Source organism: Hemiscyllium ocellatum, chromosome 1 (assembly GCF_020745735.1).
Source record: "Hemiscyllium ocellatum isolate sHemOce1 chromosome 1, sHemOce1.pat.X.cur, whole genome shotgun sequence".
Lineage (NCBI taxonomy): Eukaryota > Metazoa > Chordata > Chondrichthyes > Orectolobiformes > Hemiscylliidae > Hemiscyllium > Hemiscyllium ocellatum.
In genome coordinates, this window is record NC_083401.1 from 60,461,516 (window position 1) to 60,475,176 (window position 13,661).

The window sequence follows — 13,661 nt, forward strand, 5'->3', positions numbered from 1 at the left end:
CTTAAAGTGTCATGAATCTGTGCAGTTCAAGAGTTTGGTGGATGCTGGGGCATTGAGTAAATTTAGAAGGTAGGCAAATTTGTAATTATTAATGTGTTGAAGGGTAATGGAAACCGGGCAGGAAAGTGCAATTGAAGGTGAGATGAGGTCAGCCATGATTATATGGTGCAGAAGGGTGAAAGGGCTGAACTGCCTACTCCTGCTCCTAATTCTTATGCTCTTATGGTTACAGCACTGAAGGAGGTTATTCATTGTGGATGGCCCACGATGACTCTCTGCAAGAACAATTTAATTAATTCCACTCTCTGCCTTTTTCCCAAAGCCCGTCAGAAGTTTTCTTTTCAGTTGACTGTTGAATTCCCATTTGAAAGCTGTGATTGAATCCGCCTCCACCACCCTCTTAGGCAATGTATTCCAGATCCTAACCACTAACCACACTCTTAGGTACTGCATTCTAGATCCTAACCACTTGCTATATTTTTCCTTATGCTACATTTAGCTTTCCTGCCAATCTTTTAAAATCTGTGTCCTTAGGTCCTCGACATAGTTACCTATGGGATCACTTTATCTTGATGTATTTTATTACAATCTCTTTATTTTGAATGCTTCTATCAAATCTCCTCTTAATTTTCTCTTTATGAATAATCCCAGTTTCTCCAATGCCTGGTCTCTGGAATCCTGCTTGTACGTCTATGCTACATTCTCTGTAAAGTCTGAATCTCCTTCCTACCATGCAGTGCCCAGAATTTGACATATTACTTCATCTGAAGCTGAACCAGTGACTGGATGTTTTTCAGTCTAACTGTCTGAATTAATGGTCCAATGATTCATTGGAATCATCTAGAATCTGATAACTTGATTGGACTAAATATATTGTTTATAGCTGTAATTTATACTGACAGAGAGGTAGATTGTTCTGTCACCCATCTGCTCCATTTGAACTATGTATGTATGATTAAATCCATGAGGAAGATGTGCACTTAAATATCATTTGGAGAGGAGGGGTTGAAGGAACCTGCCTTGATGGATACTCTTGTATTTTAACTACTACCTGAGAGCAATTGTCTGACAATATCGTTTTAATTCATCTGTGGTGGAGAGTAATGTTACATGCATGGGAGTACATGGAAATGCCATGCACAAACAGGCCATTTGGCCCAACTAGACTGTGCTGGTATTTATATGTCACGTGGTCAGCTTGCAGTCTAGCTTCCTCATCTTCATCTTTCACCTGTTTTCCCTTTCTCTCACATACTGGTCTAGATTCCTTTTGAAAGCACTTAAACCAATTGCCTCAACCAATTCCTGTGGAACAGAGTTCCATATTCTAACTACTGTCTTCCTAGATACATCTCCTTTTATTTCCATTTTGGATTGATCAGGAGCTATCTTGCATTTCTGACTTCTAGTTTGGAATTTGATGAGATTGTCAGCATCCTGGTATTCACCTCAATTCTGGATGGTGACTATGCTAGGAGGTCAATTATGATCCCTCCTGGAGACAGAACGTTAAGAAAAGTCTTCTGTTTCTCCTTCCAATCAAATATGATGCATAGATAAGGGAACCAACAGGACTGATACTAAAGTCCACAATGTTATCTGTTCAGCAGCCCCACTGGGAGAGATAAGCACTGCCATTGTTTTAATTCATTCATGAATTGTAGCTGTCACTGGCTGGGCCAGCATTTATTGCTCACCCCCAATTTCCCTTGAGAAGTGATGGTAAATTGCATTCTTGAATTGCCGCAATTCATTTGCTGTTGGTAGATTCACAGTGCTGATGAAATGGTAGTTCCAAGACACTGACAAAACAGCAATCTGTTTCCAAGTCTGGATGGTGTATGACTTGGAAGGAACTTGCAAATGGTGGTATTCCCTGTATCTACTGCCCTTGTCCTTCTAGATGGCAGTGGTTATGAGTTTAGATGGTGCTGTGTAAGGAGCTTTGTTGAATTTCTGCAGTGCATCTTGCAGATGCTACTACTGAGCATCGTTGATGGAGGGAGTGAATGTTCATGGATATGGTGCCAAAATCAAGTCACTAACCAGTCCTGAATGGTGTCAGGTTTCTTATGTGTCTTTGGAGCTCACCCACCGGGCCAGTGGAGAGCATATTCCATCACACTCCCATCTTGTAGACAATGGACAGGGGATTCAGGAAGTGAATTACTCACTTATATACCTAGCCTCTGATCTGCTATTGTAGACACTGTATTTATATGGTTAGGTCAGAACAGTTTCTGGTGAATGGTAACACCCAGGATATTGGTAGTGGGGGATCAGGGATGGTAATGCCATTGACTTTCAAGGGTTGATAATTAGATACTCTCTTGTTGGAAATTGACACTTGTGTGGTTTGTTACCACTTGTCAACCCAATTCTTTGTATTCTCCATGTCTTCCTGCACTTGGACATGGATTGCTTCAGTATATTCAGGGTATTTCAGTGTGAAGATGGGAATTTGTTTCCACAAGGACTGTGGTGGTCACCCTTAACAATACTGTAACGGACAGATATTTTTACAGCAGGCAAGTTGATGCTATAGAGCATGATGCTGTTGAGTATTACAGCATAGACTGAGGCCCTTCAACCCATCTTGTCAGGTCGATCATCAAGCACGTGTCTATTGTCATTCCATTTCCAAGCACTTGACTGTATCTTTGTTTTCATCTAAATATTGCTTGTTTGTTGTGTTGATTCCTACCACTACCATCCTTTCAGGCAGTGAGATCCAGCCTCTGGATGATAATATTTTAAATGAAATCTTTCCTTCCCCTTATTTAAACCTATGCCCTGTTGTTATTGAACCTTCTACTCAGAGAAGAAATGCCTTGTCTATCTAAACTACTTCTGCCCTCATAATTTATCAGTCCTTCCAGCTTTCTCTGTTTTAACTGTTGTGGCTGTCAGACATGTACAGTCTTTCTATGCTCATCCCTTCCCCTCCTTCCCAAGGGTTCTCCTTCTTCTTACTTTCCACCCCACCCATCTCCATTTCCAAAGGATCATCCTCTGCCATTTCCAATACCTGAAACAGGATGCCATCACTAAACACATCTTTCTCTCCTCTCCATTATCAGCATTCTGCAGAGATTGTTCTCTCTGTGACACCATGGTTCACTCCTCCATAACTCCTCACACTCCCATAGACCTTGCCATGCAATCACAGAAGGTGTAATACTTGCCTACTCACCTCCTCCATCTTCCCTGTCCAAGACCCAAACACATCACCAGTGAAACAACATTTTATTTATGCTTATTTCAATATACTGTACTCCATCACCAGCTCACAACGTGGTCTCCCTTACATTGGTGTGGGTGAATATTTTGTGAAACATCCCTGTTCTGCCTATCTGAATGACCCTAATCTTTCAGTTGCTTATCAGTTCTGTAAACCAATTTGTTCTCATGCTAACATTTCTATTCTGGGCTTGCTGCAATGTTCGACTGAAGCACAGCACAAGCTCAAGGAACAACAACTCAATTTCTGGATGTAGGTTTGCTCGCTGAACTGGAAGGTTCATTTTCAGATGTTTTGTCACCATACTAGGTAACATCTGCAGTGAGTCTCTAGATGAAGCTCCGCTGATGATTCCTGCTTTCTATTTATATGTTTGGGTTTCTTTGGGTTGGTGATGTTGTTTCCTATGGTGATGTCATTTCCTGTTCTTTTTCTCAGGAAGTGGTAAATCGGGTCCAAGTCAATGTGTTCGTTGATACAGATCCGGTTAGAATGCCATGCTTTCATCATGGTATGGTGACAAAATGTCTGAAAACGAACCTTCCAGCTCAGTGAGCAAACCTACATCCAGAACCTCAACTTGAGCTACAAATCTTTTCAAAACTGGCTAGCCTCAATTTCTGTTTGGGAACTTTACAGTATCTCAGACTCAATACTGAATTTCATAACTCCAGAGCCTGACCTCATTACGTCTATTTCCCCATCCCCTGCTAATCTTTTTTGTATCTTGTTGACTTTGTTTTCAGTGACAGGACCCATTTTCACTCTTTCAAACTTTAATTTACACCCATTTTACACATCTATTTCTTTTCCTCACCCCAGTTAGCAACCCCTTTGTCTTTTACACCGGGCCTCCTATCAAAAGTATTAAAAAAGCACCACTTTCAAATCCCTTTCAGTTCTGAAGAGTTATACCAGACTCAAACCATTAACTCTGTTCTCTCTTCACACACGTTGTCAAACCTGGGGCAGGCGGTAGCCTAGTGGTACATAGGGCCTGGGTTTGAATACCCACCATGGCAAATGGTGGAATTTAAGTTCAATTAAAGTTTGGAATTAAAAGTTTAATAATGACCACCTGGTTCACTGAAGTCTCTTAGGGAAAGCCTTCATGTGACCCCTCACCCACCGTGTTGATGATGAGCTGGCCCATGACTGATGGTTTCTCTTTAAGCTATATTTTTTTTTCTTATTCCTAAAACTATTCAAAATGGTGCTAGACCGTGATGACAGTGGAAATGCTTTTCACAGTATTTTACTCTTCCCCCCCCCCCACCGTAAAATAGTCATGACAATAAAAAAAATCATACAGCAATGCAGTTGACTCTTAACTGCCCCTCTGTGATAGGCAATAAATACTGGCTTGGCCTGTGACACCATCATCATGTGAATGAATTTTTAAAAAATGGGCTGAGTTGTTCCAGCATTTTCTGTGTTTATTTAATGTGAAGAGGACTGAGAAGATCCAGTATCTGTAATATTTACATTCAAAATATAATCACTGGAGCATCTCTAATCAATTTGGATGAAATTGTGTGGGACAGCTCAGCACAGGAGCAGATAAGGTGCATGGTTTTTAAGTGTAACCTTACTGTCATTTTAATAGTGAGTCCAGAACTAGAGGGTATAGGTTTAAGGTGAGGGGAGCGATTTAAAAGGGACCTAAGGGGAAACTTTTTCATGCAAAGGGTGGTGCATGTATGGAATGAGCTGCCTGAGGAAGTGGTGGAGGCTGGTACAATTACAACATTTAACAGGGATCCGGATGGGTATATGAATAGGAAGGATTAGAGGGATATGGGCCAAGTACTAGCAAATGGGACTATATGAGTTTAGGATAAATGGTTGGCATGGACGAATTGGACGAAGGGTCTGTTTCTATGCTGTACATCGCTATGAATCTATGACTGTATCCTGTTCAAAGATGTTACTGCACACTCTGGAGCAGGTGGGAATTGAATGCAGAGACTTCACCCAGGTAGGGCCACTGTGTCACAAGAGCCTTCTGGAACTCTTGTGTATTTCATTCATATGTGACTCAATGGGCTACAAAATATGGTGCTGCAATAATCTCCAACTTCTTGTAGAAAGAGGAAGTCTGTTTTTGAAGTTCTTCAGAACAACCTGGCCATATTGAATGTACCTCTTCTGTGGTGAAGCCATGTGAGAAAGCCGAGCTTTGGTCTGAGGTTTGGCCTCTTTATTTGAAAAAGAATAAAATTTACATTAGAAGCAGTTCAGAAAAGGATCATTTGACTCATTCAAGGGATGAAGTACTTACTTTAGGAAGAAAAATTGAACCGGTTGGACATCCATTGGACTTACAAGAATGAGATGGTCTGTCTGAATTTTTTTCAAGATACCAAGGAGACTTGACCAGAAACTGAGAGAACGCTTCCTCTTGTATGGAAAAACTAAATCTGAGCGACTGTTTAAGAATAAATGGTCTCCCTTTTTAGATGGAAATGAGAAGAGTTTTTTTTAGTCAAGAGGATGTTGAGTCTGTGGCTGGCTGTAGAATTCTCAACCTCAAAAAATAGTAGGAACTAGATCATTGGATTTTTTCAAGGAAGAATTAGAATTTTGATGGTTAAGTGAATCAAGGATCATGGAGGACAGACAAAAAAAAAGAAAGATTTTTTAAAAGTTTTTAAATTTGGACCATTGAACTGAAAAACCTGTTTTTGTTTCAGCATTTTTTAAAGGCACAAAGAAGACTCCTTTTGAAAGCATTGCTAGTGACCTTGCTTTCCAAAGCAAAATACTCTTTTCCTGTTTTATTTATGTTCCCATTAACTCCAGGCAGGAAGCATTAACTGGGTGTGTTATAAACCATTTCACTGCCTAGATTAGGCTTCTTATGTGTGGCCCATGAAGTAGCTTTTCCTTAATCTAGAGAGGCTGGAGGCTGATTGAAGTAAGGGGGAAGCAAGAGAAAGGGGAGGGCCATTAGTGGAAATAAAACAGAAGAAAAGCGTCTCCAGTATCGGGTCAGGGATAAGGTCCTCCTCTCAGGAACACGTCACGCGCTAGAAAACAGCCAAGTGCAAATAAGATTGCAGCACCCAGCAGCCAAGCACATGCAGGCAGATGCCAGAGAAAATAGAAAACAGTGCTTGTCGAGGAGCTCAGTGGGACAGCTCGCTCCAGTCAGTAAGCAGCTGGGCTGCACACTTCAGACAACAGTTACCCTTCCCCCTCAGACCCTGCAGTAAAAGCCAGTAGGTGATTACACCAATTAACAGCCACATGGGAATGATAACCTTCTCAGACAAGATCAGCTCAGGGCACCAGCTGCCTTGGACAGAGATTCCAACGAAGCAGTGAATGTTGAAGTGAATTGACAGAAAGAAAAACTATGGGATTCCCGACAAAAAAGCAGGTACAAGGACAACTTTGCAAAGCATAGAGATTTTCTTTTGGACAGTGGGTGTGTTTGCATTAAGTGCGAGTGAATGCTTTGACGTTTGTGCCATGCCCTAGGCATATGGTAAAGAATTCTAATTAATTCAGGTACACAACAGTCTGTTTCAGCATGGAATGTATCTGTTTCCTAAATTAAAGCGTCACTTTCCAAAGTTTCTAGGACCTGTCTAACCACAGTGGGAAACAAAATCAAAGTTTAAATGATGTAATAGATATTTTTCATATTTAAGCTGTGTTGCTTGCCATGAATTGATTTCTGTCTGGTTAGTTATTATTAGCTGGGAATATTTTATGCATACTTCTCACTGCTATCGATACTTTTGATGTGGCTCACTACCAACTACATCAGAACAAATATGCTACAGTTACATCAGAATTTTTAGAAATGGTTTATTACAAATGTGATGTTTTTACAATGTCCAAGGACTGATTTTAACTCTGCCTATTTGTCAGAAACTGGGTAGAATCATAGAATCCCAACAGGGCAGATAGAGGCCATTCAGCCCATTGAGTGTGTACCCACCTTCCAAAGGGCATCCCACCCAGACCCACCCCATCTTGTAACCTCACATTTACCATGGCTAACCCACTCAGTCTGCACATCTCTGGGCACTATGGGGCAATTTAGCATGGCCAATCCATCTAACCTGCACAGCTTTGGACTGTGGGAGAAAACTGGAGCACCTGGAGGAAACCCACACAGACAGTTACCCAAAGCTGGAATTGAGTTCTTGTCCCTGGCACTGTGAGGCAGCAAAGCTAACCACTGAGGCACTGTGCAGGCCTGGTCCTCCCAGTATAGTCCTTTCTGTGTAGCCCATTGGGAATTAAAAATCTCTAGGCCTTTACGTGACATATGATCCCTTTAAAATATCGTGGGGAGGAAAGACCTTGGCATGTGCTGGACTGGCAAAACCAGTGTGGGCAAGTGATGGGAACAACTGGGTATACCTTTAAACTTGCAGATCCTGTAACCCTGGGATTAGGAAATGTGTGTGATTGGGGGTAATAGTGTGTTGAGAAAATTAAATTTTATTGGGCTGTATAAGGAAGAAGTGGGAAATGAATAAACACATGGAATTCCATAGTTAGAACGTTATCTGAAGCTAATTTTACTGATTTCTTCTACTGATGTTTCTTATAAAAATGAGTTCCCAAAAGTATAGTTAACCTTTGATCATTTCATAGCAGGATTGATTTCAGACACCATCAGTATGTGTGTTTTTTACATTCTTGACAGAGAAATTTGGAAGAGTTTAACACCAGAATATGAATATAATATATATTGTGGTCGATTTTAACAGAGACTCAAAATGTACTAACTGTGTGTATTCAGGCAGAAGAGAGCAAAATAAATATGCATTCTTTTCCAAGAATAATCATAGTGGGTTGCGAAGTATTTTTGTGTGATTAGAAAACTGAATGTTCAAATTCATAGAAGAAACTTGTGAAACTGAATCGTAATAAACTTTCTTTCTTCAGTTGGGTGAGTTTTGGCAGTTCTTAGACAAATTGTTGGCCAATTAGAGTGTCACTGATAGTAACCATGGGAGTAACTATACAGACTGTTCTGCTTCCCTAATTGGGTAGGTGAGTAGTTCAGGTGCTGGGTAGTACCACCAGACAAGGGATAATATAAATACCACAAGAAGTTGTTTGTTATGCAGTTTAATACCATTTGGGAAATAATTACTGCTCTGGTGAACAACTATGTTATAATCTTGAGGAACAAGAGGAAAAATTAGCCAGTTTTCTTTTTCCTCATCATTGTCCAGTGATCCTCTGGAGAGCACAAGTGGGAATATCAGGTGAAGGTAAAATGAGGGTTAGGAGTTATGCCTGCTGCTGTTGAATAGCCTGCTAACACTAAGTCACTAAGTTTACCATCACGTTTGAAGAAAAGTTACTCCATTGAGGAAAGTGCGGATGAATTATGCCAATGAAACCTCCAAAAAGAAATGGAAGAAATGATTGCCGATTTATTCCATTAAATCTACCTGAGAGGGCAGAATGGCGAAAGCTTCTCAGTTCTGCAATGGCATGTCAGCCTAGATTATAACCAAGTTCCTTATCCTTTTTATGATTTTTGGAGTCTAATGGACAGAGTGTGTACCTTTTGGGACTACAAGTGGAGAATCAATCTAGCATGAAATTTGGTTGAGGGGAATGGAAGGTGGCTGGAGTCAATGAAACCTTTAGGACAAAATGAAACAAAAACTGCTGTGTTCCAGTACAGATGTTTTGATTAATGATAGTCCGCAGCTGAAATATATCAGTCAAACAATAAAGAATTTCCAGAATGTATTTGGCTGCTTAGCACTTCAAATACAGCAAATAACCAAATATATGGGTTATGTGCATCTATGCATCTCACACTGACATCGAGTCCCAGGTAGCAAAATGTGTAACTGTGCTTCATGTAGTGCCAGCAGCTCCCAGGCATCTCATGTAAGCGAAATTTATCACCTTCATTTTGCACATCAAAAACATAAATACTAGGAGAGGGGCCTTTCATTCTCAACTGAACAACTGCCCCAGTTTGGGGTTGATTTTGGGACCATCAGAATAGTGTGTTGTGGATCATGGATTAGACAGGTTTTTATACTGCTTTTAGATTTGATAAATGGGAAATCCAGTCAGCAAGATTAAGGATGCAAATTATAGCTACTAATCAAGCAAACGGGCTCAGTCCCATTATAACACCAGCAAAATTTGGTTCCGACAAAAACGGGAAAAGTATCTACACGAAGAGAGCTGTTGAAAGTGCAGGCGAATAGATCATTATCTTTTGCTTCCTCATAACATATGGCTTTAGGTCATTAGAAAATGCTCCAGTATTAGCAAGTAGTGGTGGCATTAAGAGACAAGATTCTCTGAAGTATAAGGTTTACCTTCATTCATTTGCTAAGATTAACAGAAATGTAAATGTGTGCATAACATACATCGGGTAAGGAAAAATGCAATGTTTCTAACAATAATATGAGAAATGCCAATTAGCAAGTGAGAGATTCAACAATGATTTGTGAGGCACATGGCCAGGCGTTTGACTCATAATGTCTTATTCAAACACTTGGCAAAACAAACAGATCATTGATATTTTTAATTACCATGGTCTGCAGGATCCAGCAATACCAAAGATGTGAGTGAGCGACTGTGAATCCAGTCTCATCAAAAGGGTAATAAATTCCAAAACAAACTGACTTTAATTTCCAAAATATTTGGGACAGTTTACAAATGTTGTTCTGCATGTGTTGTAATTTTTGTGTGTGCATAACTCTGCAATAGCAACTGAACTGTGCCCCCTGGCTAATTTAGCAATTGCATTAGAATGGTTAGTGACTGGCAAGGCAATGAAGTTGTCAGGCAGCTGCAACCTTGTTTCAAGTACGTAGGGGACATGTCAACTAGGCAGTACCCCAGTTAAGCGAACTCCTCGGGGTGATTTCGGGACCATCAGATTAGTGTGTTGTGCACCATGGATTAGAGAGATTCCAGTGCTGCCTTTAGCTTTTGTAAACAGGAAATCCAGTCAGCAAGATCGGGGACATGCACCATAGCTACCAATCAAGCAGATGGGTTCAGTCCCATCAGTAACACCAGCAAAATTTATTTCCAACAAAAGAGGCAAAGAATCTACGCTCAGAGAACTGTTGAAAGTGTGGCAAATAGATCATTATCTTTTCTTTCCTCATAGCATACAGCTTAAGGCCAGGTTGGTTCTAAGTATATAAACATATGGTATTAAGTACACATTACAGTATCACTTTTGCTGTACAAATTTAAACAGAAATTATTTTATTGAATCATTCTCAGATCAAGAGAAGCTTTCTTTAACTTTGTATTGAAGAAAACAAAACTGTTGATCTGCTGCACAGGAGCAGCAGCAGTTAGAATACCTACAATGCAGATAGAGGCCATTCGGCTCATTGGGTCTGCACTGACGCTTCACAGAGCATTCCACCCAGACCACTTCCCATCCTACCCAACAATTCTGGTTAATTCACCTAGCCTACACATCATTAAACCGTGGAAGGAAACCTGGTGAAAACCTATACAGATGCTGGGAGAACCTGCAAACCCCAAACAGACTGGAATTGAACCAGGCACCTGGCACTGTGAGGCTAACCATTGTGCCACTGTGCCATCCTCAGTAAGTTCATTCAGTAAGAAAAACTAAATGGCCAGTTAATACCGTGGGCTGAATTTTACCAGAAATTAGTGAAGTGCCAATTTTGTTGAGTTTCATGGAGGATTTCTTTCTGTGAATCTTAGTGAGTTTTCTCAAGTTTTCTTCACAAACTTGCCTCATTCCTTATGTGTCATGTGCTAACAGTGCCCCCTTGTCATATTCTCTCATTTGCTACTGTTAGGACCTCCCACAATTCCTGATGCCAGTGACATCTGTAAAGACCAACTGTGCACCTGGTCAAGCACTGGCAGTCTGCAGATAACTTGCTCGGTTCTTGTCAGTTGCCCCAGATATGTCGGACCTGAGCACCCAGCTTTGCTCATGGATACCTAGAGTTCTGCTGGACAAAGCTGCACTTGCTCCCTGCCCATAGAGTGTTCCCTGAGATTGCAATGCCAAGTGTCCAAGATAGACAACTGGAGGAGAAAGCAGCAAATTGGAGTATCCAGGCTTTTGCTCTGACCTCCGTGTCATTTGTTGGTTGGGAAGACTGAGCTCTATGAGTTTCCTGTTGATTTCACTATACAATAGAAAACCTGTGCAATAGGTTTACCTAAATGTGATGTCAACAATTACTAAGGGCCCTTTGTAAAGAGGGAGGAGGTTGCTAACAATATTTTGTGTTTTTCCAAGACTGTCATTTTGCACATATTAATTTTTTTCACCACCCATTTGGTGCTTGTACTTTAGCCTCTAAATTCTCAGCTTTTTGATTCCAACCCTTAGTTTCTTCACTTCTGTCTCCTGTTCTGAAACTTGTCTTAAAATTTGCCCTTACCTGATGTTTTCTATGGATCAAAGGTTTGACCTGATTGTGCTCCAAAAAAGCATTTGGGGCATTTTACTATGCTAAAGGAGCTTTATACAAGATGTTTAAAATTAAATTCAAATTTGTTTTTGATCAAAGCATGCATTTTGAAATATAGGCATATGCCTGTTTCTCCTTGATGAATAATCACCAATCTAAACTGCAGAAGACACCATTTTGAAATGACATGTTTTTTCAACTTTGGGGATTGTATATTTAAATATAGTGTAAGATGGACTGTTTTGTTGTATTATGATTAATTTCTTTGAATTTCTTGCTAACGGAATGTGAATGGCTCTCTTACTGTAAAAGTTCAGGATGTGGACAACAGTCTAACTTTGATGCTCACAACTTGAGCTGTTCCTTATGTTCCACTCTTGAACAAGTGGCCATATTTCCCTAATACATCTTCAAGAGGCTGATGATTGTTCAGGTTTTACATGGGATTATACTACTTGGGTCAGTTACAAGGTTTCACTTCCTGATGCTTTGGAATCTGTTTTCAACATGAAGAGTTTCAAATAGAGATCACAGGATTTCAGATAAATGCATGGTTTATTTTGAGGGCATGTTTCTGAGGGAATCAGTTTTTAGCTGTCAGCTGGTAGTGTTCTTTGTAGAGATGCATACCCTTTGGATATCAGGCAGGCCAATCAGGAAGACATTGAAATGTGGTCTCAAACTTGGAGAATATAGAATGTAGGAAAATAGATGGTGACATCTTCAAAAATGTCCATATAACAGAAGAAGTAGTGCTGGATGTCTTGAAATGCATAAAATTGGATAAATCCCCAGGACCTGATCAGGTGTACCCCAGAACTCTGTGGGAAGCTAGAGAAGTGATTGCTAGGCCTCTTGCTGAGATATTTGTATAATTAATAGTCACAGGTGAGGTGCCAGAATGCTGGAGGTTGGCTAACGTGGTGCCACTGTTTAAGAAGGGTGGTAAGGACAAGCCAGGGAACTGTAGACCAGTGAGCCTGATGTCGGAGATGGGCAAGTTGTTGGAGGGAATTCTGAGTGACAGGATGTACATGTATTTGGAAAGGCATGGACTGACCAGGGATAGTCAACATGGCTTTGTGCGTGGGAAATCATGTCTCACAAACTTGATTGAGTTTTTTGAAGAAGTAACAAAGAGGATTGATGTGGGCAGAGCAGTAGATGTGATCTATACGGACTTCAGTAAGGCGTTCGACAAGGTTCCTCTTGGGAGACTGATTAGCAAGGTTAGATCTCACGAATACAGGGAGAACTAGCCATTTGGATACAGAATTGGCTCAGAAGACAGAGGGTGGTGGTGGAGGGTTGTTTTCAGACTGGAGGTCTGTGACCAGTGGAGTGCCACAAGGATCGGTGCTGGGTCCATTACTTTTCATTGTTTATATAAATGATTTGGATGTGAGCATAAGAGGTATAGTTAGTAAGTTTGCAGATGACACCAAAATTGGAGGTGTAGTGGACAGCAAAGGGGGTTACCTCAGATTACAATGGGATCTTGATCAGATGGGCCAATGACCTGAGAAGTGCAGATGGAATTTAATTTAGATAAATGCAAGTTGCTGCATTTTAGGAAAGCAAATCTTAGCAGGACTTATACACTTAATGGTAAGATCCTAGGGAGTGTTGCTGAACAAAGAGGTTTTGGAGTGCAGGTTCATAGCTCCTTGAAAGGAGAGTTGCAGGTAAATAGGATAGTGAAGAAGGTGTTTGGTATGCTTTCCTTTATTGGTCAGAGTATTGAGTACAGGAGTTGGGAGGTCATGTTGTGGCTGTACAGGACATTGGTTAGACCACTTTTTGAATATTGTGCAATTCTGGTCTCCTTCCTATCAGAAAGATGTTGTGAAACTTGAAAGGGTTCAGAAAAGATTTACAAGGGTGTTGCCAGAGTTGGAGGATTTGAGCTACAGGGAGAGGCTGAACAGGCTGGGGCTGTTTTCCCTGGAGCATCGGAGGCTGGGGGGGGCGGGGGGGTGACATTATAGAGGTTTATA

At 40.7% G+C, this 13,661-nt stretch overlaps 1 protein-coding gene across 4 annotated transcripts in view; it reads left to right on the forward strand.

The window, feature by feature from the left end:
* The window catches only part of pdzd2 (PDZ domain containing 2), a 379,487-nt gene that overhangs the window by 35,706 nt on the left and 330,120 nt on the right, over positions 1–13,661 (forward strand). The window contains exon 1 of one of the 4 annotated variants that reach the window (XM_060856775.1): positions 6,300–6,623. The exons of the other annotated variants lie outside the window; for them this stretch is intronic. The gene's annotated coding sequence lies outside the window, so the exon portion shown is untranslated. Of the gene's footprint in view, positions 1–6,299; positions 6,624–13,661 lie in introns of those variants that run through there. 4 annotated transcript variants of the gene reach the window in all.